The sequence below is a fragment of the Mauremys reevesii genome, linkage group 3 (assembly GCF_016161935.1).
Source record: "Mauremys reevesii isolate NIE-2019 linkage group 3, ASM1616193v1, whole genome shotgun sequence".
Classification (NCBI taxonomy): domain Eukaryota; kingdom Metazoa; phylum Chordata; order Testudines; family Geoemydidae; genus Mauremys; species Mauremys reevesii.
This window is the reverse complement of record NC_052625.1, coordinates 48,463,979-48,489,590: the sequence shown is the minus strand read 5'-3', so window position 1 is coordinate 48,489,590 and position 25,612 is coordinate 48,463,979. Positions and strand designations below refer to the sequence as shown.

The 25,612-nt window shown below is 39.8% G+C and overlaps 1 protein-coding gene across 9 annotated transcripts in view; it reads right to left on the bottom strand.

Annotated features, from left to right (window-relative positions):
• ESRRG (estrogen related receptor gamma) overlaps positions 1-25,612 on the bottom strand; it is a 473,961-nt gene that overhangs the window by 358,881 nt on the left and 89,468 nt on the right. Inside the window, exon 1 of one of the 9 annotated variants that reach the window (XM_039530383.1) lies at positions 8,383-8,479. The exons of the other annotated variants lie outside the window; for them this stretch is intronic. The gene's annotated coding sequence lies outside the window, so the exon portion shown is untranslated. Of the gene's footprint in view, positions 1-8,382; positions 8,480-25,612 lie in introns of those variants that run through there. 9 annotated transcript variants of the gene reach the window in all.

Sequence of the window (25,612 nt, the reverse complement as noted above, 5' to 3'; positions counted from 1 at the left end):
TATCCTTAGTGGAGATATCTACAGGCCAATTAATGTGAATTCACAAAAATATTATAGCACTAAAATGCATCTATCCATCACGTCTCAGAAAATGAACCTTCTGTTTCGAACACCCTCAGTTCGAAGTAAGCCATTGGCTTCTTATCTCAGGGACTCACCCGATGCCTCTGTGGACTCTTTGCTGAACAGAGACATGGTCATGTACCCCTACATTTAAACAAACTAAGATTTTGTATTTGATTCAGTTTTTTTTTTTTTACTTCTACCCAAGAACTATAGAAATATATATCTCAAATGAATGTTAAAGCTGATGCTGTGAGGTTACAAGTTTATATGGTTTCACTTCCCTTCCTCACCTCCCTGGATGGTAGTCATAAGACCCTCAATGCCAAACTCTGGAAAATATCCTTGTAGAGTTAGCATCTGGCTCCTTGGCATACTCTGTGGGCAGTTGTGCTGGCAGCTTTAGATTTGTCCAAGTCTATCATATGGTCAGACTACAGATGGGCTGCCTTGGATGCTTTTGTCTTTCTGGATGCCATCTTCCTACCTTTTATTCTGAACAAAACAGGTCTCCAGATCCATGCATAGGGGCCTCATGATTTCATTATATTTTATATCTATCTGATTTCACGTTAAAAGGGGGTTTCTTCCTAGCTCTCTCTCTATATATTTCCAGCAGAAATTAGGACCCAGTTCTGCAAGGCCTCAATTCCCACTGAAGTCAACATATGGCACCCAAAAGATTAGGCCCTTACTGCATTTCAGCCAGCTATTCTTTCACATGCCACCCCATTCTCCATCTGTGATGATCTTTTTTTGTGAATTAACACCTGAGTCCTCACTTTTTCAGCCATGTAAGAAAGCTGTTCATTTGGGGCTTACTCCTGCTCCCACTAAAGTCAATGTGAGTTTTGCCATTTGTCTATTACTTTGAAGGAATGAATAGCTGAGATGTGACATAATAATAGTGAAAAAGGTCTTTACCTCTGGCCTTTCCTGGCTTCACTTTCTCTCCTTATCACCTGGATATTAATCACCCCGTCACAAATCTGGCTGCTATGTTATCCAGTTGAACTACGTGCTTTTTAATATTCCTAAATTATGAGAGTTCAAATAAGCCACTGGACCACAAATTTCTGCTGAAAGGCAGAAAAGGCTCTTAGGAGAAAGAGGAGGGGAAGGTGTGTTATTAGCCCAGGCAATTAAAAAAAAATAGTTAAGAAATAAAAATCTAATAAATATTGTCAAAAGAATAAAGAAAGGGCATTCCTAGCCTTTCCCATAGCTTTTTCTTGTCATCTGATTATGAACTGTTTTGTCAAAATGTTTCATAAAGACCCTAAAATAGTTTTAAAAGATACTTGAAATGAAATGTAAAATGAAGACGCAATACTCCAACAACAATGAGCCATGCCAGCATATGCATTACTAAGCATTGGGTCCCTTTTTGGGTGGATAAAGGTACAAAGCTAAGACACCAACTACTAACTTCAACCTTGTTGTTCCAACAACATGTAGATTATACTGATCAGTGTAAAAAACAACAAAGAGAATATACCATCCTACAATCACTGCTTCAGGGAAAAGCCTGATGGGATAGAACTTATACCAGGCCCTGACGGTCAACAAACTCAGGCTCTGGTTGACCAAAATGGGAAGCACATTTCAGAATAGGAAGCATTACACTATGAATGACCTCTTCAGAGCCCCAGACAATCAAATCTAGAGACTGGGGGGGGAGGGGACGGAAAGAGAAAACAAAAGCATCTATGTCAGCCTATGCTGTGGAGAGAGGGGAAGCGTCTCAGAATGAAAACCATTCTACATAAATCTTTCTCCATTACAGCTGATACTTGAACCACCTTTCCGTCATAAAAGCACCACTGTTTATCACTTTTCATAAAGTTGAACCCATCTCTTTAAAACTCCTCAAAAGGCCTCTCGTGGGAAAGGAAAAGATAATTAAACTGTAAACTCTTCAGGGTAGGCACTACACAACAAGGACTTACCATAATGGGGAACAACCACTGCCATCCCATCCCCAATCTCATTTATAATCTTGGGCCTGGGCTGCTCAGACCCACCTTCATTATCTTTCTCACACAGAGTGGCCTACCTGAGCCACATCCTTTCTCTCTCAGCCAAACTGTGCTCCAGTCCAGACAGCAGCTTGACAGATTAAAAGACGAGAAAGAGCAGGAAAAGGAGGCAACACAGTAATGGGCTTCTCACCTTGATTCCTCAGCAAACAACCTACATCTTTAATTTCACTGCATGATATAAAACTCCTTTAATACTACGCAATTAAAGAACTCTCTCAAATAAATACATGCTGGACCAAATCGTGCTCAATGAACTCACACAAAAGTCCCATCGTGGCGCTACTAATATGGACAGAGTGGGTGGGGTTTAGGGCACAGGAAATTAAAATGCTTGCTTCAAAATAAAGACACGACATATACCCTGTTAAAAAGGAGTGTAACGGTGCTGCATTAAGGTATCTTTGGGCTTGTCTACTTGGCCCTATATTGTGGGCTACAGGGGTGTGAGATGCAGAGTACACTAAAATGCTGCGCTGTAACTGCCCCATGCTAGACCTTGCTAGCATGAACTAAAAAGTATCTAGTCTACATTAACGTAGTCCTGTTAACTACCTTTATTCTGCATTTGTGGCAGTCACTAATATCCAGCCATATCAATAATATTTTCCCTTGTACTTTGTATTTCTAAGGAGAAAAAGGGAGAGGGAGACTAAAATATCAAACTATTTAGCAATGACAAAATTGCAGGGCTGTTTTTATCATAGTGACCATATTGGAATGACCATATTAGCTATAAATGATGGGGCCATAAGTGAATAATGCAGGTGACAGGACTCTCACTGGGATTTAAAATAGAGAATCTGAGGGCAGAATTTGGCTCAATGTCATCTCTAGTTAGAGCAAAATTTGGACAATCCTGGGTTCTAACCCCCGATCTGTCACTGACTTGATGGGGTGATTTTTGAAAAGTCACTTAATATTTCTGAGCCTCAGTTTACATATATGTATAATGATATTTACAGAGTTCACATGAGTGTTAGAGAAAATGGTGATGATGCAAGATGCTATGAAATTTCCATTTGCTTGTGTTTGTGATGACCACATTAATCACAACAGAAGGAAACATGAATGAGTTATGCAGGTCATCTCAAACAAGAGCCAATATAAACTTTTATAGCACCATCCTATTGTGCGTGTATGTTTGTGTAAGAGAGAGAATGAGAATATACAGTGGTAAGCAAAGAATACATTTGAGTTAGGGGTAACCAGATAACTCACTAGTAAATTCAGGGCTCAATTCCTCACTTATACCCTGAAATGTATTGAGTGTCCTACACTCCCACTGAAATCAATGGGAGTTCAGAGAGTTTAGGAGCACCATGCAAGGGACCCTTATACACCCTGCAGTACAGGATCAAGTGAGAAGTAAAGTCACAAGTGTGTCATTCATGAACAATCTCTAACAAATAGGAAACAATGTGCATTACACTGTGTAATGTCATGTACTGTACTGATACACAATGTTAACATGAAATTACAGGCCAGTAACTCTATACCATCTAATAATCCACACAATTTTTGTAAATAGGAATATTTGGAAGTGTCACCCCTCATTTAAATCTTCTTCAGAACAGAACACAAGAGAGCCTCAACAGTGAGAGCCATGAAATATTGTTGGTATTCACTGTTATGCTTTATGTACTGTCAGCTGTCTGAATTTTCATTTAGTATCAGTCACAGTTTTCCAGGGACATAGATGATGCAGCAAGTGTCAATACTGATGTTACTATTTATACCACTATAAACTACATTTTGAGTTATATTTGTAAAGTTAGAACATAAGAAAGGCCGTACCGGGTCAGACCAAAGGTCCATCTAGCCCAGTATCTGTCTACTGACAGTGGCCAATGACAGGTGCCCCAGAGGGAGTGAACCTAACAGGCAACGATCAAGTGATCTCTCTCCTGCCATCCATCTCCATCCTCTGACCAACAGAGGCTAGGGACACCATTCTTACCCATCCTGGCTAATAGCCATTTATGGACTTAGCCACCATGAATTTATCCAGTCCCCTTTTAAACATTGTTATAGTCCTAGCCTTCACAACCTCCTCAGGTAAGGAGTTCCACAAGTTGACTGTGCGCTGCGTGAAGAACTTCCTTTTATTTGTTTTAAACCTGCTGCCTATTAATTTCATTTGGTGACCCCTAGTTCTTGTATTATGGGAATAAGTAAATAACTTTTCCTTATCCACTTTCTCGACATCACTCATGATTTTATATACCTCTATCATATCCCCCTTTAGTCTTCTCTTTTCCAAGCTGAAGAGTCCTAGCCTCTTTAATCTTTCCTCATATGGGACCCTCTCTAAACCCCTAATCATTTTAGTTGCCCTTTTCTGAACCTTTTCTAGTGCTAGAATATCTTTTTTGAGGTGAGGAGACCACATCTGTACACAGTATTCGAGATGTGGGCGTACCATGGATTTATATAAGGGCAATAATATATTCTCAGTCTTATTTTCTATCCACTTTTTAATGATTCCTAACATCCTGTTTGCTTTTTTGACCGCCTCTGCACACTGCATGGACATCTTTAGAGAACTATCCACGATGATGCCAAGATCTTTTTCCTGACTTGTTGTAGCTAAATTAGCCCCCATCATGTTGTATGTATAGTTGGGGTTATTTTTTCCAACGTGCATTACTTTACATTTATCCACATTAAATTTCATTTGCCATTTTGTTGCCCAATCACTTAGTTTTGTGAGATCTTTTTGAAGTTCTTCACAATCTGCTTTGGTCTTAACTATCTTGAGTAGTTTAGTATCATCTGCAAACTTAGCCACCTCACTGTTTACCCCTTTCTCCAGATCATTTATGAATAAATTGAATAGGATTGGTCCGAGGACTGACCCTTGGGGAACACCACTAGTTACCCCTCTCCATTCTGAGAATTTACCATTAATTCCTACCCTTTGTTCCCTGTCCTTTAACCAGTTCTCAATCCATGAAAGGACCGTTCCTTTTATCCCGCTTAGTTTACGTAAGAGCCTTTGGTGAGGGAACTTGTCAAAGGCTTTCTGGAAATCTAAGTACACTATGTCCACTGGATCCCCCTTGTCCACATGTTTGTTGACCCCTTCAAAGAACTCTAATAGATTAGTAAGACACGATTTCCCTTTACAGAAACCATGTTGACTATTGCTCAAGAGTTTATGTTTTTCTATGTGTCTGACAATTTTATTCTTTACTATTGTTTCAACTAATTTGCCCGGTACCGACGTTAGACTTACCGATCACCCCTAGAACCCTTTTTAAATATTGGCGTTACATTAGCTAACTTCCAGTCACTGGGTACCGAAGCCGATTTAAAGGACGGGTTACAAACCTTAGTTAATAGTTCCGCAACTTCACATTTGAGTTCTTTCAGAACTCTTGGGTGAATGCCATCTGGTCCGGGTGACTTGTTAATGTTGAGTTTATCAATTAATTCCAAAACCTCCTCTAGTGACACTTCAATCTGTGACAGTTCCTCAGATTTGTCACCTACAAAAGCCAGCTCAGGTTTGGGAATCTCCCTAATATCCACAGCCGTGAAGACTGAAGCAAAGAATCCATTTAGTTTCTCCGCAATGACTATATCGTCTTTAAGCACTCCTTTTGTATTTTGATCATCAAGGGGCCCCACTGGTTGTTTAGCAGGCTTCCTGCTTCTGATGTACTTAAAAAACATTTTGTTATTACCTTTGGAGTTTTTGGCTAGCTGTTCTTCAAACTCCTCTTTGGCTTTTCTTATTACACTCTTGCACTTAAGTTGGCTGTGTTTGTGCTCCTTTCTATTTGCCTCACTAGGATTTGACTTCCACTTTTTAAAGGAAGTCTTTTTATCTCTCACTGCTTCTTTTACATGGTTGTTAAGCCACGGTGGCTCTTTTTTAGTTCTTTTACTGTTTTTCTTAATTTGGGGTATACATTGAAGTTGGGCCTCTATTATGGTGTCTTTAAAAAGGGCCCATGCAACTTGCAGGGATTTCACTTTAGTCACTGTACCTTTTAACTTTTGTCTAACTAACCCCCTCATTTTTGTATAGTTCCCCCTTTTGAAATTATATGCCACAGTGTTGGGCAGTTGAGGTGTTCTTCCCACCACAGGGATGTTGAATGCTATTGTATTATGGTCACTATTTCCAAGCGGTCCTGCTATAGTTACCTCTTGGACCAGCTCCTGCGCGCCACTCAGGATTAAATCTAGAGTTGCCTCTCCCCTTGTGGGTTCCCGTACCAGTTGCTCCATGAAGCAGTCATTTAAAGTATCGAGAAATTTTATCTCTGCATTTCGTCCTGAAGTGAAATGTTCCCAGTCAATATGGGGATAGTTGAAATCCCCCACTATTATTGGGTTCTTAATTTTGATAGCCTCTCTAATTTCCCTTAGCATTTCATCATCACTATTACTGTCCTGGTCAGGTGGTCGATAATAGATCCCTAATGTTATATTTTTACTAGAGCATGAAATTTCTATCCATAGAGACTCTATGGAACATGTGGATTCGCTTAAGATTTTTACTTCCTTTGAATCTACACTTTCTTTCACATATAGTGCCACTCCTCCCCCTGCACGACCTGTTCTGTCCTTCCGATATATTTTGTACCCCGGAATGATTGTGTCCCATTGATTGGTCTCAGTCCACCAGGTTTCTGTGATGCCTATTATATCTATATCCTCCTTTATCACAAGGCACTCTAGTTCACCCATCTTATTATTTAGACTTCTGGCATTTGTGTACAAGCACTTTAAAAACTTGTCCCTGTTTATTAGCCTGCCTTTTTCTGATGTGCCAGATTCTTTTTTATGTGACTGTTTATCATCTGATCTGGCCCTTACATTATACTTTTCAGTCCTCTGCTCCTGACTATAACCTGGAGATTCTCTATCATCAGACTCTCCCCTAAGAAAAGTCTGTGTCCGATCCACACGCTCCTCTGCAGCAGTCGGCTTTCCCCCATCTCCTAGTTTAAAAACTGCTCTACAACCTTTTTAATGTTTAGTGCCAGCAGTCTGGTTCCACTTTGGTTTAGGTGGAGCCCATCTCTCCTGTATAGGCTCCTCCCATCCCAGAAGTTTCCCCAGTTCCTAATGAACGTGAACCCCTCCTCTCTACACCATCGTCTCATCCACGCATTGAGACTCTGAAGCTCTGCCTGCCTACCCGGCCCTGCACGTGGATCTGGGAGCATTTCTGAGAATGCCACCATAGAGGTCCTGGATTTCAGTCTCTTCCCTAGCAGCCTAAATTTGGCTTCCAGGACATCTCTCCTACCCTTCCCTATGTCATTGGTACCTACATGTACCACGACCACCGGCTCCTCCCCAGCACTACACATAAGTCTATCTAGATGCCTCGAGAGATCCGCAACCTTCGCACCAGGCAGGCAAGTCACCATACGGCTCTCCCGGTCATCACAAACCCAGCTATCTATGTTTCTAATGATCGAATCTCCCATTACTAACACCTGCCTTTTCCTAGAAACTGGAGTTCCCTCCCCTGGAGAGGCAACCTCAGTGCGAGAGGCAACCCCAGCAACATCTGGAAGGAGGGTCCCGACTACGGGAAGGTTTCCCTCTGCTCCCATTGACTGCTCTACTTCCCTGGGCTGTTCTTCCTCCTCAACAGCACAAGAGCTGTCTGAGCGGAGGTGGGACAATTCTACAGTGTCCTGGAAAGCCTCATCAACATACCTCTCTGCCTCTCTTAGCTCCTCCAGTTCCGCCACCCTGGCCTCCAAAGCCCGTACATGGTCTCTGAGGGCCAGGAGCTCCTTGCACCGACTGCACACATACACCACCCACCCACAGGGCAGGTAATCATACATGCAACACTCAGCGCAATAAACTGGATAGCCCCCACTCTGCTCCTGGGCTTCTGCCTGCATTGTCTCCTAGTTCGTAGAAGGGTGGTTTACAGAAGGGAGCTTTGAAATGTGGTTCGGTTTATAGGTTTTAGGGGGACCACAGGGAAGGGGTTAGGGCCGGCAAGGGACTCCCACTCCCTTCCCACTCCCCTTCCAAACTCCCTTGCGAAACTCCCTGTTAGCAGCCCCTGGTCGCTTGTGCGCGGCTTTATAAAGCCCTGGCCTGAGTGAATGCCCTGCCCACTGATTAAGGCTCAGCCAATTACCAGAGGCTTCGAGCTTTCAAACCTGCCTCCAACTGCCAGCCAGAGTACACGGTCCCTCAAACAAACAACCAAACAAACATACTGACAAATACAAGCTCAGCACACAGCAAGTAACCCCCAAACACAAACAAACACACACTACAGACAGTCACTTACCCCACAGATGCTGTATTAGCTCCTCCTTCACCTGGAGAACTCCCTTGCGAAACTCCCTGTAGCACTTAGGTAGCACTTCTAGCATTAATATCTTAATACAGATATATTGCTATAAATGTAGTTTACAGTGTGGAACATAAATACAAATTCAGTGTTACTAATACATCACCTTCTGGCCTGCTAAAAAAACAAACTGCCATTGCATTTTATGCAATACACAATGGAACTGAATGTGGTGATATATATTTAAATTTCCCGTTTTTAAACTGTCACTCAAAAACTTTTCTTTTTTTCTAAGATTATTGATCTCACTGGCTTGTGATCACATTTCAGTCACTTGGCTGAGCCATTTTTAGCTTTTTTTTTTTTTAAAAAGCTCAATCGGGACTCATATGATGCAATCAATTTTGTTTTCTCAATTAGAAATGAAAGTTAAAAGGAGACTGACATCATAAAGTACTCAAGTTTCATGTCATGGTTTTTGATATCAATAGGATCCTGAAATATACTAATATCCTTGTTATATATGGTTGGGTGTGTATTTGTAGTATTGTTCTGGCTGACTCTGCAAGAGCCAAATTCTTCTTTGATGCAGTGCCACTGATAAATGGTTTTACATCAAGGATGAATTTGGTACTACGTGTTTCAGCTGTATAGGTGGTGTTTAGTAGTTATGACGCGGGATGAGAATCAGGACTCCTACATTCTGTTCTGTCACTGACAGCTCCTCTTGTGTAAAATGGGTATAACTTCCAGGGTAAATGTACAGCAAGGATTAATATATTCATGAGTATAATGTATTTGGAGAATTTTTTATGAACAGTGCTAAAACTGGGACTGGAGAGACAGATAAAGCATTTTCGTAATATTTTTTCCACCTTTGGTTCTTTTCTTTACATTTAGAACTATACAATGCATGTTTTTACATTTATTTATATTTTCTTCAGTTCCAATATGGGTACCCACCATTAAAACAGCTGGTTAAAGATAATCAGTGGACCTGAATAGTTGGGGTGATTGGGTGATTATTTAATCAAAACTGTTTTTTAGGCACCTCATTAGGGTTTAGTGGCAAATGACATCAAGCAATTAATCAGGACATCTCCAGACACTGAAAATCTTGCTCTGAGAAGCTTGTGCCCTCTCTCTCCACATAATCCTTCTGATCAGATACTCAGAATGCTCCAACAGGAAGTGCAATTTGTTGTGTTTATTTGTGTTGCAATGAAGTTCAAAGTACCTTGTTTAGGAGCTAGTGGCCCTCATCATTAATTGCCAGGATTGCATAGAGGATAAGCAGCAGTCACACAAGGCCACGATTTACAATAAATATACCAGTGATGAATGAGCAGCGTGATCATGGTCATGGATCTTAGAGTGGTTCTGAACCTTATCATTTCTGATCCTGCAAGCACGTTTTCCTTCTGTGGGGGATGGGATGAACTCTTGAATACCAGTGAGAATTATTCTTAGTGCTAGCAAGAAGATTTTTGTTAACCTCATTACTGGAACCTTCAGTTATTATATTGGTTAATGCATAATGGAGCAAAATGAATGCAGAGGGAAGTGAAATGGGGCATGGTACCCCTTTTAAGAGGCATAAGGAGAGTAATTCATAACTGAAAGGTATCCTACTAGTCAGTACACACACTTCTTTTTGCTATCCTGTGTGTGCCTCCTTTAATGCTAGACATTCTTTAACTCCTATAACATTCACAGGAGATTATAAGCATACGAAAACAAGGTAAAGCCCTCAGAAACAGGATAAGGCACCTGGGTCTGTCTCCCCTTAATCTGTAATCTCAGAGACAATTGTGTCTTGCAGTTATTCCTCCCAATTTTGGATTTTACATTGCCCATTCTTTGCATAGTTATGTGTGTACGTTACATATTTAAATAAATAAAAAAAATAACGAAGTGATGAATTGGCCGCTTATAGTCGTCCTGACAGCAGGATGAAATGGTAGCTACGGTGACCAGGGGACATCCTGGTTCCTCCTTGCAGAAAGGTATTCAATGCACGTAATAATTATTCATCCATCTCGTTCACACTAAAGGCATTGGCAATGCAATTTTAGCTGATAATCAAGACCATATGACAAAAACCAAGGCCATTAGGGACCAATTTCGAGTATTCTCTGCAAGACAATGATTTTCCAAATGCACTTACATATGCTGAATAGTTACCTCTGCACGACCGCACCTGCTCTCATTTATGTAACCCCACCAACAACAACCATTCCACACTCCCTTTTTTCTTGTAAGATGAAAAAGAAAAGTTTCAAAGGTTTGCTGGATTTTTCATGGAAACAGATTATTTTTGTCTGCCACATGCTACAATTTCTTTGTTTCAAATGTAACAGTTTTAAACATTAAAAACACAGACGTTTATCTGTGCCAACGTTAGGTCAAATTCTGCTCTTAGTTGATTTCAATAGGGCTGCATCAATATAAATGACAACAGAATTCGGCCCAATGTTCTCATTTTCCTCCTACATGCATTCACATTGAATGTATCTTTAGGGCAAAATCCTGCTTGCTTTATTCACGTGTAAGTAATTCTGTCTCAACTACATTCTAATCTCAGTTACACTGGGATTTCTTTGGAATTTTTCTAGATTTTCACTTTTGTCAATGAGATCTGAATAGGCTGCAGTGGGACAATTTATTTGGGCAAGGCAAGCAGGATATGGCCCTTAGTATTTGGGGCATTTATTTTTCTGTTTGCTCTACTATAATCATTTGATCCCTTAATTACTTTTTGTGTATTTCTGACCTCACCATTTCAGGATCACTGATGTAATACTATTGCCTTTGAAAGTCACTGCAAATCGAAGTTCCATAAGGTTAAAGACTGCTTGCCAGGAGGGAAAACATGCCAAAATTATTTTAAAATTATACAAAGTATAACTCAAAGGTTCTTTTATGTCTTACTTTAAATGCTCGTAGGGAAATGGATAAATCTTCATGCTTTTCCAGATATAATTCAAATATTAAAAGCAATAATAAGTTCCATCATTAATGATGCAACAACCATTTTTTGGCAGAAAAAAAGGAACCCATAAAATTAGTGAGCATAGAGAAATGGGGGGGGGGGAACCACACACCACTGGTCTGTCAGGAAATGATTCCACATTAAATTATAGATCCTAGTCTTGAAAACCTTTACTGGCATGAGTAGTCCTTACTCACACAAGAAGTGCCAAGGACTTCAGTGGGGCCATTTTTGTGAGTAAAGATTATTCATGGATTTAAGGAGTGTGTGGGGGGAAAGGAATGGGGGGTGTTATAGGACTGGGCTATTAGTCCTTTCTATTTCTGTGACCTAATTTCTTTATCAAGTGTCCCTTTCAACCGTTAAAAATCTTTTACAATCTAATGTCAATAAATTGGTATTTTGTCAAAAGCATAAATTTAGTCTACTGTCTCATGACTGGAATGGGAAAGAAATAGTCATGGATCATGCTCTTCATAAGAATTCTAGAATTGTATTTTTAAACTATAGTCTATAATAATTTAGGGTAATGAAATCAGAAAGATCAATGCAGTGTCACTCTAATATGGACTTAATCGTACAGTGGTTTTGGTCTGATGTGGAAATCACATTGGAGGGTCCCAAAAAGAAGAAACTGGACTTGCTAGGAATAGTCCCAATTTTTGATTGATTTCTATCCAAATGTCCACTAAAAACTGCTATTTTACTTCTGCAGATTATTCCAACTACTGTGCATATCCTTCATCTGTGCCTGCACGAAAGAACGTGCCACATAGTCACAGGATCCTGGATTCAGCCTGGTAGTAGCATACAGGTAGTGAAGCAGCAGAAGAATTTAAAAGTATTGAGGTTGCTGGCTGGACTGTCTCTATATCAAACCACTTTTATTACATCAATCTGAAAGATACATGCAGAACCCAACCACATATAAAGGAAACAAAAACATCCAACATACAATGAGAACATTTCCTGAGGACGTCCAAGGACAAAATGTCCCTGCAAATTTCAGGGGACTGTCTGAAGGACTCAGCACCACCCTGATTTACACACAGGTTCAAAGTGAAGCTGCTATTGGTGATTTTTTTAATAGCATCTTGCCAGGCTCCAATTTCCTCTATCTTAAAGACAGCATAGACCAATATTGGTTAAACTTCATTTCAGTTTTCTAATTCAATTGAACCAAGAGGTCACTGACACTTCAGTAATTGCTATCTAAAACCATTTGGCCAAAAACAAACAAATAAAAACAAAACTGGAGCAGAATCTTCTCTAGAGAGTTTCCTCATTTTAAAAGAAATTACCCTGTCTGACTTTGTATAAGATAATTATTGCAATTGTTTTGCCTAATGAATATTGTTTGAGTATTATAACATTATGCTATGCATCTTGAATACAGAACAATTAACAGGGCTTTGTTCTCTTGACTTCCCAGGACACTTCTGAAAAAGAAAACCTACCCCCAAAGATTTGTTTTCTTGGCTCTACTGAATGTAGATGCAAAGGGGGATTGGAAGACACCAAAGGAAGATACACTGTTATGTAGCAGTTCTATATCGATGTTTACTGTTTTAGAGGAGTTTTTATTGGAGACATCAGAGATTGATAATGCCATATGTCACATCTTAACCAGCATTACGTAACCAAAATATCTTTGAGAATGGCAGTTTCTACTTCCAAAGAATTTGGGCTTGATTAGAAAACCAGAATTAGGACTGGTTTTATACAGGTAATTCCACAGACTTCAACAGTATTACTCTTGGTTTATACCAGTGTGAGCAATGAGCGAATCAGGCCTTTGATTTTTCAATTCTCATTTGAGCAATGACTGATTGATCAGTTTTAATGTAGACCATGGGGGCAGGATTCTGATTTCAGTTACACCAATGTAAATCTAGAGTAATGCCATTGTCTTAGAGCTTTAAAAAAAATTTGACAATAAAGGTGAATATTTTCCTCTCATTCTCTCTCGTCTTCCCCATTCCGGAAAACTATCTTCCACCCTGTTTTCAGAAGATGGTCATTTTTCTGAGTCAATATCATAAGATATTTCCAGACTAGAGGCCCAACTCTGCCCTCAGATACCTGGGTAAAGCTCCCACTGACTAGGGTATCTGAGGACGGAACTGGGCATTAAGAAGAAAATACTGCGTTGTATTCAGATGAGACAGGAATAAAAGGTTCTAGTTAAATCATGGAAGTGAGCAATATTAGGTGTTCCCATAAATCACACATCTTAGGATTTCCCTTGGAGACACACACAATGTCATTGAAAAAGACTGAAATCATTAGGAGTCTGATCCTATCCTGACTTCACTGAGAATTAAGGGAGCTCAGCACCTCCTAGTAGGTACTCAGTGACTTGCTGGATCAAGCACTTGTCTGAGGTTAGATCAACTCTGTAAAGATCAAGGTAACTCATCATGATCTTCATAACCACTACCACAACTTCATCACAGCTAGCAGCCCTTATACAAACAAATACTAGAGTATTCTTCACTAATGCTTCTAGTTCTACAATTGTGTCGCTACTACTTTTTGGAACTTTGTGGTGAAACACCCATATTGTTTTTATAAAGGGATAAGTTATTTTAAAAAAGTGTTCTAACATCGTGGGTGGAGATTTTCAAAGGCACAAAGGGCAGTTGGTCACTTAACTCACATTTGTGCCTTTGAAATCTCCCTCACTACTTTAATTGGGTGCTGTTCCATTGCCCATGCCTGATCAAGAATTAAGCATACATTAGTGTACATGTATGTGCATATGCGTATGGACCAGACTGTATTGGAGTTATTGTTTTCAGAGAACTATTCACATCTGCTCAATGTGCAGTCAAATAAGCTAACAATATTAGGAACAATCACGAAAGGGATAGATAATAAAACAGAAAATATCATAATGCCACTATATAAATCCATGATACACTCACACCTTGAATACTGAGTACAGTTCCTATCTCAAAAAAGCTATATTAGAAATGGAAAAAGGTACAGATTATGGGTATAGAACAGCTTCCATATGAGCATAGATTAAAAAGGCTGGGACCGTTCATCTTAAAAAAGAGACGACTAAGGGAGGAATAGGATAGAAGTCTATAAAATCATGAATGGTGTGGAGAAAGTGAATAAGGAAGGGTTATTTAGCCCTTCCCAAAACACAAATGCAGGGGTCACCAATGCAATTAATAGGAGCATATTTAAAACAAACAAAAGGATATACTTCTTCACACAATACAAGATCAACTGGTGGAACTCGCTGCCAGGGATTGTTGTGAAGATCAAAAGTAGAACTTGGTTTAAAAAAGAACAAGATAAATCCATGGATGATAGGTCCCTCAGTGACTATTAGCCAAGAAGGTCAGGGATTCAACCCCATGCTCTGGGTGTCCTTAACCCTTGGACTACCAGATGCTGGGACTGGACAACAGGGGATGGATTGCTTGAAGATTGCCCTGTTCTGTTCATTTCCTTTGAAGTATCTGGCAGAAGACAGGCCAGTGGGCTAGATGGACCCTTGCTCTGACCCAGTATGGCTGTTCTTGTGTGTGTCTGTGTGCATGTATGTGTGTGTGCATGGACATATGAACCCCCCTAATCAAATGTTATGGAAAAGTTACAGGAATACCTTGCATATTTACTCCTTCTGGACTAGAAAATAAGCTAAGCTCATGTCAGTTTGTCACTATTTACCAGCTCTGCATTTATAAAAGAAATAACATTGGCAGGGAAATAATACAAAAATGTATCACACACACTGAGTCTGCAGTAAGATAGAATGTTCTTTTACATATTTGATATAAAGCCTAAATTAAGCTGCAGAAAAGGGGCCATGAATCTTCAGAGCCTCATTATCAAGCCTTCCTAAACCTCAAATACAGGAAAATACATTTCATAAACAAAGACCCAATAGGATTTTAATAGTACAATAAATTTCACAGACATTTGGCACTAATCACATTTCACAATATATTTTTAAAAGAAAGTTCATTCAACCCAGACCCAGATTTAGAAAAGCAGTGTGTGTATGTGTGTGTGTGTGTGTGTGTGTGTTACTCTTAGCCCATTTAGCCACTGAATTCTACAACTTATCATATTAAATAGGCTGGCTATTATTCTGTTTCAACATAATGCAAATATTTCCCTCTTCTTCCTCCCTCTCTTTTTTTTTGGGGGGGGGGGGAGGGAGTGGGGAGAGAAATAAGGATCCTAAGCACAAGAATAACTTACCCTTCTCTCAGACTGATTTGGACAAGTGGGATCCGTCGCCCTCGCTGTCCAAATGGCGCAAATGAATTTACCCCTTAATATTACACTACTTCTCAATAATGTGCCACATTTCACTTCTGGCCACAATGCAATCACTATCCACTGCCATGAAGATTAGAATCCCCTTACCTCTGTTATAACCTTTAGGAAAAAAGTCTTATAAAATTTGATTGAGATGAAAACAATAGTTATTTGATTCCCCCACCCCCATTTTAATCAAGTCATAGATTTTAATAGAGAATGATATCATTTCTTTAGGTGTTTTGACTCATCCTATAGAATAGTCGTTCTCAACCTTTAAAGACTACAGTACCCCTTCCATGTGAGCCTGATAAGTCTTGTGTACCCCAAGTTTCAGCTCACTTAAAAACTACTTGCTTACAAAATCAGACAAAATACAAAAGTGTCAGAGCACACCAGTATTGAAAAATGGCTTATTTTATGATTACATGGTAAAAATGAGAAAGTCAGTCAATTGGAATATCGATACTGTACTTACATTCCAGTGTCTAGTATACAGAGCACTATAAACAAGCCATTGTCTGAATGAAATTTTAGTTTTCACTGACTTCGCTAGTGCTTTTTATGTAGCCTGTTGTAAAACTAGGCAAAGAGCTAAATGAGTTAATGTACCCCCTGGAAGACTTCTGCATACCCACTGCTATAGAATTCCATAGGAGGGAATTAATTCTGGATAACATTTGATAGAATAGTTCTGTTAAATTCCTCAAAACTTTTCTCATAAGGGGAAATACATCTTAGGCCAAACCCTAATGTTACTCCGCAGACTTAACAGCCCTCTCTCCTTTTTTTTTTTTTTTTTTTGGAGGAAACTATTTTTTCAGCTTTGGGGAAAATGTATTGCAGGGAAAGGTGCCAAACTGAGATCCCTGAGAATGAGACCCTACGCAGAACTACAGCCTAGGTAACACCACACAATATCTCACACACTAAAGTGTCTTAACTTGGACCTAAAGGGACCACTTCTAGGGGCCCGAAGGTAGTTAGGTCTATAGAGAAGGCCAATAAGTGCCAGTTGCGTGTTTTACATAGACACCTTTTCACTTAGAATCTATTTATTCAAGTCCTCATGCGTCCATCAGTGGAGTGTGTGAGTGCCTTTAGAAATGGAATGAGATCACCAGCTCATTTAGCTAGGCCACCGGAGGAAGGCCTTCCAAAAGTAATATCTCTTGGTCATTACTGGCCGGGGCTGAGTTCAAATGCATTTGGAATGTTTGATATTTATCCAGGTCGTGTCCACTGAAAAGTCCCTGAGAGAATACAGATAACAGCAGATTAAAATGTATCATTATAATTACTTCTAAGTGATGTCTAGTACAGAAATAATTAAGTTAGTAAATAAATTTGCATTACGTCATGGTTTTAAAATGTTGCTAAAGCTATAGTTTACATCCATAGATATAACTAAACCAGACATGCCAAACCCACGACAAAAATGCAGAAATTGGGCTTGTTTTTGGCTTAATTGGCTTGTGAGTTGCTTGTTGGCTAGTTTTTGGCTTGTAGCTTGTTACTTCTTTTTTTTGATTGGCTCCTGGCAAGCAGGGGCAGGGGGAAGCAGGGGCAAGGTGGGCTGAGAGTCAGGGGTGCACAGCGGGCCCACCATAGTCCCAGACTGCACACCGGGGGATCTGGTTACGTAGAGTGTTGGGGTTCCTAGGGATTAGCTTGATTTTTGGCTTATTGTGAAAGTCGGGGTGCTTATTTACTATGTGAAAGTTGGCAACTGTGAACTAAAACACAAATTCTGGGGATTTGAATTTGAATAGTCTATACCAGTTTAACACCACTGACTTTAGTGGAGTTATTCTGAATTTACACAGGGCCCGATCCAAGATCCATTAAGTCCAGAGGTCCCCAATCTGTGGGCACACCCCTTAGGGGGGTACCTAGGAATGTTCAGGGTGTGTGTGGCTGGGGTTTGGGCCAGCCCCCATGGGGAGCGAGCGGGGAAGGAGCACCAGCCAGCTCCACTCCTGGCCCTGGCTGCCAGCCCCACCCCCGAGGATCCGGGCTGCCGGTCCTGTCCCCAGCTCACAGCCTCAAACCCCTTACCTCTGTCCCCGTTCCCCCCTCCCGGAGCCGCACCCCACTCCCAGGCCTGGCTGCGAGAGATGGGAGGGTGGCATGGACAAGGGCAAGGGAGGGCGCGAGGTAAAAAGTTTGGGGACCACTGCATTAAGTCAATGGGAATCTTACCACTGGATTTGCAGTAGGTATTGAATCAGGACTTCTGAAAAGAATCAGGCCCCTTCTACTACCCTCAGGAAGAAGTCCCCATTCTTGCTTTTTATACCCATAAAATAGTTATACTGTGGATGGCTATCACATAGCCAAGCTAGCATGTCTTATGACAATACCTAGTATGAAAATATACAAAGAGGGCCAAGCAGATGACAGAACAAAAATAAAAATCCAAGTATAAATTCTATATCATTTGGTTAAAAATACTCATAGAATTTGATAAAATCCCCTAAAGTTGTCTGCTGACTTCGTCTTTAAAATGGTACATCATAATAAACTAATTTAAGATAGCAAAAGTAAACCAAAAATAAAATTTTAAAAAAATCTAAGAAAAGACACAACCATTACTGGATGAGTGTTTTAAATGAAATATTCTTTGCTGATAAATAGAATAGCATCTTTTCTCTTAATGTGTAAAAATAAGAGAGATTTTAAATATCACATTGCAAAGAGATATCATGCACATTTATAACCTTTTCCCCCCATTTAAACAACGGACTGACACCTTGAACATAAAACTATATTTTACAGATGCTCTCCTCTTTTAATTGAAATTGCATCTGAGGTCGAGATCACCATTTTCCTTCTGCTTCTCTAACCTCTTCCTGCCTGAAGGCCTGTAACTTGTGAATTATTTAACAATCATATTTGCGGGTGAAAACTGATTTCTGAGAGAATCCATATTGATTGAGATATGTGAGACTAATGAGTTTGAGGTTAAGGTGTTTAGATATTATTACCTCTGATAGTCCCGAATTAGTAGCTTCTTATTTTTGTGTCTTCCATCAATGCTCAGTTTTACTCCACATTTCTGCTCAGAGTTGTGTTTGTCCATCAAGTAATGAGCCACAAATAAATGTTCTACACAATGTCTGGTGCATCAATGGAAGTCTTCCAAATACTTCTGTATGCACCATGCTACAGTGCCATAAGGCATAATCAAAACTTAGCTATATCACCAGTTAATTTTCAAATTGCCATATCTTCATCCCAGCTCACAGCTAGAATAAATACACCAGATCCTCAGCTGGTGCAAATTGCTGAAGCTCCGTTTATTTCAACGAAGCTATGAGGATTTACAGTACTGTAGTTGAAAATCTGGCCCTTGGGTCACTTGAGACTTCTATGGAGTAAGGAATCCTCTCCTATGTGTTGCAGAACAGCAATTAAGCCCTTTCTGCTACTACAGTTTCAGGAATGTAAGCATTGGCCAGTAGATCCTTGTAGTCATGGGTCCACCATGCACAAGCTGGGCTTCCCACCTAATCCTCAAATGTCTTTGTATGTGAGCTACAAGGAGTTCATATAGAATACTCTTGAACAGTACACAGGAAAGGGATGATCCCTACTACTTGTGTCTACTACATCCCTACTACATCTTGACACCTGTGTAGAGTGAAGCCACCCCACTTCCATTGTCCTGAGGGCACTCTGCACCTATGTGAGCAGTGAGAAAGGCAGCACTCTCATGGTCTGATTCCTGGAGCTAAATAAAGAAACTGAAAATAAACGTAAACTCAAGAAACTGTTTGGAGCCTCTCTACAATATTCAACTGCGTGACAGAATTATTCAATAATTCCCTACAATATTCAACAGTATTACCGATATTGATACAACCGAATCTGACTTCATTCCCATGTTCCCTCCAAGAAAAAAAACAAATCTCAAACAGCATGGAAGCCTCTGAGCCAAATTCTGAGTCTTTTCATGGTTTCCTTCAAAATGAAATTTAAACTGTTACAGCATTAATTTGTGCCTTTACGCTGACTGGCTAGGGAGAGACCATGCAGTCCCCATGTATCCCCACATTGCCTTCATATTACTCATGCTAAGAACACAGATAATCAAAGCAGGGAGGATTAATAGAGGGCCACAAGGGAATGTGGTTCATGCCTCCTGATTTCTAGGCTCAGTCTCCAAATGCCCCCACCAAGGATCAATGTACTAAAGACCCCAGCATGCCTACAGAGCATTTTGGACAAGATGGGGTGATCAGGCCCAGCTTTCCCATTCCTTGTCACTATTTTATGAGTTCAAAGAAAGAATATGATTTTCTATATTTTTGCAAATTACATTTCAATTAAAAAAAGTTCTTGTGTGCTTGACCTTGGTCGTTTAGTCTCCTTTTGGGGTAGTTTTGAAATAGCTGTTTTATATAGGATTAAAAATGAACAAATACTGTGGTGTTTTTAACATCCCAGCTGGAAAGGAATATTGTTTGGTCAATGATCTATTTTTATTTCTGCTCTGCTGTTTCTCAAGAAGCCAGATGACAAAGACCTGTCCTTCAAATTAAGTCTATGGACACTAAATTAGCATTTTCAATTACTTTCTCTGGGTGAAGTCTACTACTGTTTTTTTTAACCGTCCCCTTTGGGAGGTAGGAAAGCACTGTCTAAGTTACCTTTCCTTTCCTCTCATTCTTTGGTATGTATTTCAATGCATTTTTTTTTAAATGATTTATTAAAAGTTAAAACAAACAAGAAATCTGAATGGAGTTTAAACATTTATGGTGTATATTTAAACTGTTGACTCCATCTGTTTTAGTTAACAAATTTGTTTTATGTCACTCTTAATCAGTAGATGTATATTTTTGATACTATTATTGATTTTGCTGCCATGCCAGTTAATACTATTATCTTGGATGGTACATTCAGAACAGTTACCCTTACAGACATTTTAAATAAAAACAAACATCAATTGGGGACTCAGAAATGAAATCAGATTGCTATATGAACCTGAAAGAACAACCATCTTACTATATTATGTATTCTTTGAATGACCTACCCTTTACCTATCTTTTATGTTATCACAGTAGTCTGGACAAACCAAGGACGGTGAAGGAGGGTGTCAATTCTTTTCTTCCAAATAAATTAGACTAGATACTTAAAAAAAAAATGGTGGCTGAAACCACTGGTAGGCGATAGGCACAGACCCTGATGGAGGACGTGGTCTAAATACTGACATGGATACATACACAGTCAGGCTTTGTCTGTGTTAGCTAAGCACAGCGAAAACTTGGCCACTTTTGCTAATCAAGCCAATTCCACAAGTAGGTAGATAAATAGACAGTCTGCAGTCTGTACTCAGGCCAATGGGAGGGCTTGATCCTGAGAGGTGTTGCACACCTGATACTGAAGTTAATAGGACATGAGGACACTCAGAACCATGCAGGATCAAGTTTTTCTGGAGGCAGGTGTTATACAAGTTATTTCACAAATTTCTGCCTATGTTTGCTTTGATGTCACCCCGCAAAACCCCTGCTGTCCAGGTCCCGGCACTTCTGAACAGACCGCCAATCTTGCCAGAGTGTGCTGTGGCTTTTTGATGGTATAAAATAGTTGGCACTAGAACAAGATCACCACATTAATTCCATTTCCCACAACTTGAACCCTGGTCTCCAGAGGATAAAGCTATCAGCATTAATAATGAAAAGGTTTGATACCTTGCTGGTTAGCTTTTCACTTGACTGGCAGCCACCCAAATCACCCTAGCCATTTTGTAAAGTTTATCCTCAGCAACTGTAACTTTAATAACTCTGTCTCCACAGGTCTGACATTCTCATGGCAACATCGTTTTAAGACACTTTCGCTCTAAATGTTAAAAGTCTGTTAATTACGGACTCGTTTAACAAAGCCAGTATTCATCTCCTATCAGGAAAAGAATTCATCTCATCTGAATAAGGACTGCGGGAGCAGTGGTAATTTTTATGTGCGTGAGCCTAACTGCTTTTCAGACTCATTTTTAACTCAATAAGGAGGTTTGTGTTTTGTCCTTAAGCAATAGATTGAGCTCAAATCAGTGTTCCTTTCCTCATTATCCTTATAGTTTTTTGAAGGAAAGGGAGAAAGAGGAAAAGAAAGAATTTTCAGTTCCTTATTCTGCCTAATTCAAGTGCACTGGAAGGAAAAAAAATGTAGCTTCTGGGTCCCCCACCTCTTCCCTCCTAATTTATTTAATCATAGTGGAACACCCCACAGCAAATCAAGATTCTATATTTTAGACTTAATAAGGTTTTTTAGGCTATTCATAGGCCTCTGAACTTTAAAAGTTCTTTCTTATAGAAATAAGATAAAAGCATAAGTGACCTCAGCAACATTACAAAATAGCCAAGATAAATAAAACATACAATGTCGTATTTTCTCATGGTGAAGTGTGGGGTCAGAATTAAAGGTTGGTCTTTCACTGCACTCATGAGGAATGTGGTGTGGATATTGTTTCTCTGTACATGCTGGAACTGGATGAGGCTAATTTATAGAGGGGTGGAGTCTGCCAGCGAAAGTGAATGTTATTTGTGAGAGCTAATGTATGTCGAGGAAGGCGATATTAACTGTACATTTCTTGATTTTAAGGGTTTGTGTGGCTGGGTCTTTCCATTCCTTGATTATTTTTCCAAGAAGCTTTTTCCTTTTGGGAAGTTCTTTGTGTTTTAAAGCTGCATTCAGGGGCTAAGTGGAAAGGACATGTAGATCTCTATCACTTCAATAACAGTTATGTGCACTTCCATGTAGCATAGTAATTTCAAAGATGATATGGAGACTTGTATCAAAGAGCATATCCATGTACTTATTTTGTAACCATGGACTAAAGAGAACAAACTTTGTATTATTATTTTCCGGGACAGGGAGTTGGGAGGGGGAGACAGATGTAATAGAAAAGATCAACTTTTGAAAGATTAACTGTGGAGCACAGACCTCAAAATAATATAGCAAAAAGACTAAAAAAAGAGTGTAGCAGTTTTGTTTTATTATGCATTATTATGATATAACCATCAAAATGTTAATTACTATGTATATTGTGATCTATTTTCTTTTTTCTATTAGTTAGAGGATTGCTTTTAGAAAATAAATGCAACACAATAATTAAAAAAAAACAAATTGCAAAAACAAACTGAAGGCTTAGGAGATTTTGGGAAAAGGCAATTTCTACTTCAAAAGGAGGAGGATGTTGACATCTACATGAATTTTGAAATTGGAGGGTGCTGTAGCTTTTCAGCAAAGGGATACAAAATGTGGTGAGAGATGGTGCAAAATCTGAAAAGTGTGATTTTTGGTCATTTCTTTTTGCAGGAAAAATTACCAATGACTCAAATACCTTCCAAAATCCACAGATCCTTCAAAGACCCCTTTCTACTTTTCATTTTCTAAGCAGTCCACTGTTTCTGCCTCAGGGGGGTTTTACGGTCCTGTCCCATGCAAAAAGCCTGATGTAGCCTTAACTATGGAACCTTGATGAGTTTCTCGAAAATCTAGCGAGGTTCTGGTGTAGTACCTACCTGAGTGACTAATTTAGTTCTGTGAAAGGTACTGGATTGGCAGCCCAAGGGACTGAAGCTGTGACACAGAATATATTATACAGCACAGGGAGAAGCAGGGAAAAACATCCCCACTTTGACCAGCCGTGACCTTATACTGTCCTACAATTTTCATGCCTATTCAGTTCTCAATCTTCTCAGTCTCAGTGTTGACCCTACCAACAAGTGCCACTTGTGGTGGTGGACTAAGCTGACATGACCAGCTCATTTTAGAAAAGTCACAAAATAGCTGCCGGATAGTAACAACCTTTAGTCACTACCAGTCACTACCAGCCTGGGCTCAATGCAAACTAGTGGCCAGTTCCACATCTCATTACTAAATTCTTGAGCTTCTGCAGCCCACGGGGAATGGTCCACTGCTTTTAATAGCTACCAAATTCTTTTCTACCAAAGGAGTCTGAAAGCATTTTCTGACTCAGTATTTTCCAGCAGAGACATGTGGAGTGGTAGTCAGGGAAAGGAGGTAGCAGAGGGGGATGATCTTGGTTATGGATGTTAAATAAACAATTTTTTCTGACAACAAACCCCAGAAACCCTTTCTCACCATGTCATAGCCTGTGATGACTTACTGTCTCCGAAGCATGACCAAGCGATTAGTGGAGCAGTGTCTGTGTATCTCAACAGTAATGAGGGCTCTCTTTCCATTTGCCTTGTATTGAATCCTGAGCGCTCCGTTGGCTTGTGCATTTTCAGCTTGATGAATTCATTACTCGCCATCTTTCCCCCAAGCCCTCCTCCTTTGGAGCAGAACTTGCTCAAAATGCCTGGTGGGCTGTTTTTGTTTTTTCCCCCATTAGGAGTTTCATTTTATTTTTTCTGTCTAGAGTTCTGTCAAAGTCTAGGGCTGACTCACCTATTTCAAATAGCACTTCAATGTGCATTGGGCTATGTGGATGCCAGACTGCAAACAATCACACCATTTGATTTATTTATTTATTTACTTGGAAAAGAAAAACATGAAGGTTTCTAACATCCTTCACCTACTGATATGGGGAAAAACACATTTCTGAGTTTGATAAGCAAAAGAAAGCATGTAATCCATACTCCCCAATAGGCAAATGAAAGCATATAAATAAAATACAAAACCAAGCCATTTAACTATCACCCAAGCGAGGGAATTCAACACTGCATGCCAGGCTTGACTTTGCCTTTGGGTATTTTGGGGGGTGTGGGTGTCTGACGGAAAGCATAGCCACTTTTTACAAGGTACTGGTACTGTGGTCTTTCTGGTTAAAGCACCAAAGCAAAAATCAGGAGACCTGAGTTCTAGTCCAAATTCTGCCAGAGATTTATCCTGCAGCCTTGTACAATCACTTCACCTCTGCATGTCTTGGTTTCCCTACCTATAAAATGGTGATAACATTTCTCCACCTTTATAAAGTACTCTGAGAACTTTAAGTATTTATTATTACTAATTAATAATAACTATCTATTTGTATTACTTTAGCATCTAGGAGCCCCAGTCATGGTGCTAGGAACTGTACAAACATAAAAATTATTATAATATGAGAGTAGATCAGAGAGGGAAGGCTTGAGCCCTGTGATCCTAATTCATGGCATCGGGGGGAGGTGGGAAATAAAGTGATGGAATATCAATATCAACTAGCCAGCATAGGGATGTTAGTTTCAGTGCCTTGGCAAATTGCATTTTCACGTCTGCGCTCTCCCTCCAAAACTTTGTGTAGTGCCGCTTGGCACTGCTGAACATCTGCTGCGCTCTGTGCCATAGGTGGCTGCATTGCGACGGCAGGTGAAGCGGTTTCTATCAAGTTTGTAAAATGTTTTGAGATCCTTTGAAATGAGAGGTGCTTTGTTATTGTTGTGTCATATATCTAAGGTTATTTAGCTGATGTCTCCAACACAGCGATATTATACAAAGTACTTATGTTCCACTGGAACTTCAGCATTTAAGTGCAGCTCCCTCTGGTGCATGAGCTGCACTCCAGGTAGGTCTGGCTTTGGATTAACAATCCATTAGGCAGCTCCAAAACTGTTAAATAGAGGGGTTATTTACAAATATTACAATTTCCTCTTAATAAAGCCTAGAGGTGTTTGGAGAGGGGGTTGTTTGTTGTTAAAGCATCTTTCAGCCTTTTGTGTGTACTAGGATGATACATCTAGTGATCAGAGTGCAGGACTAATAATCAGGACTCCAGTGTTCTGATTCTCATCTTACTTTTGATTTATAATGGTGTAGGTAACTCTACTGAAGTCAATGGAGTTACATCAAGGTAAAACAAAACTGGGACCCATCCTTTTAAATCTACTCTGTGATGTTAATGGGTTAATTGGCAAAAGGAAGCAACTCTCAGAAGCTGCTAGAAAAGTATCTTGCCTTGAGGCTATATTCAGGCAACAGAAGTGTTCTGATGATGGAATGCTTCCATGT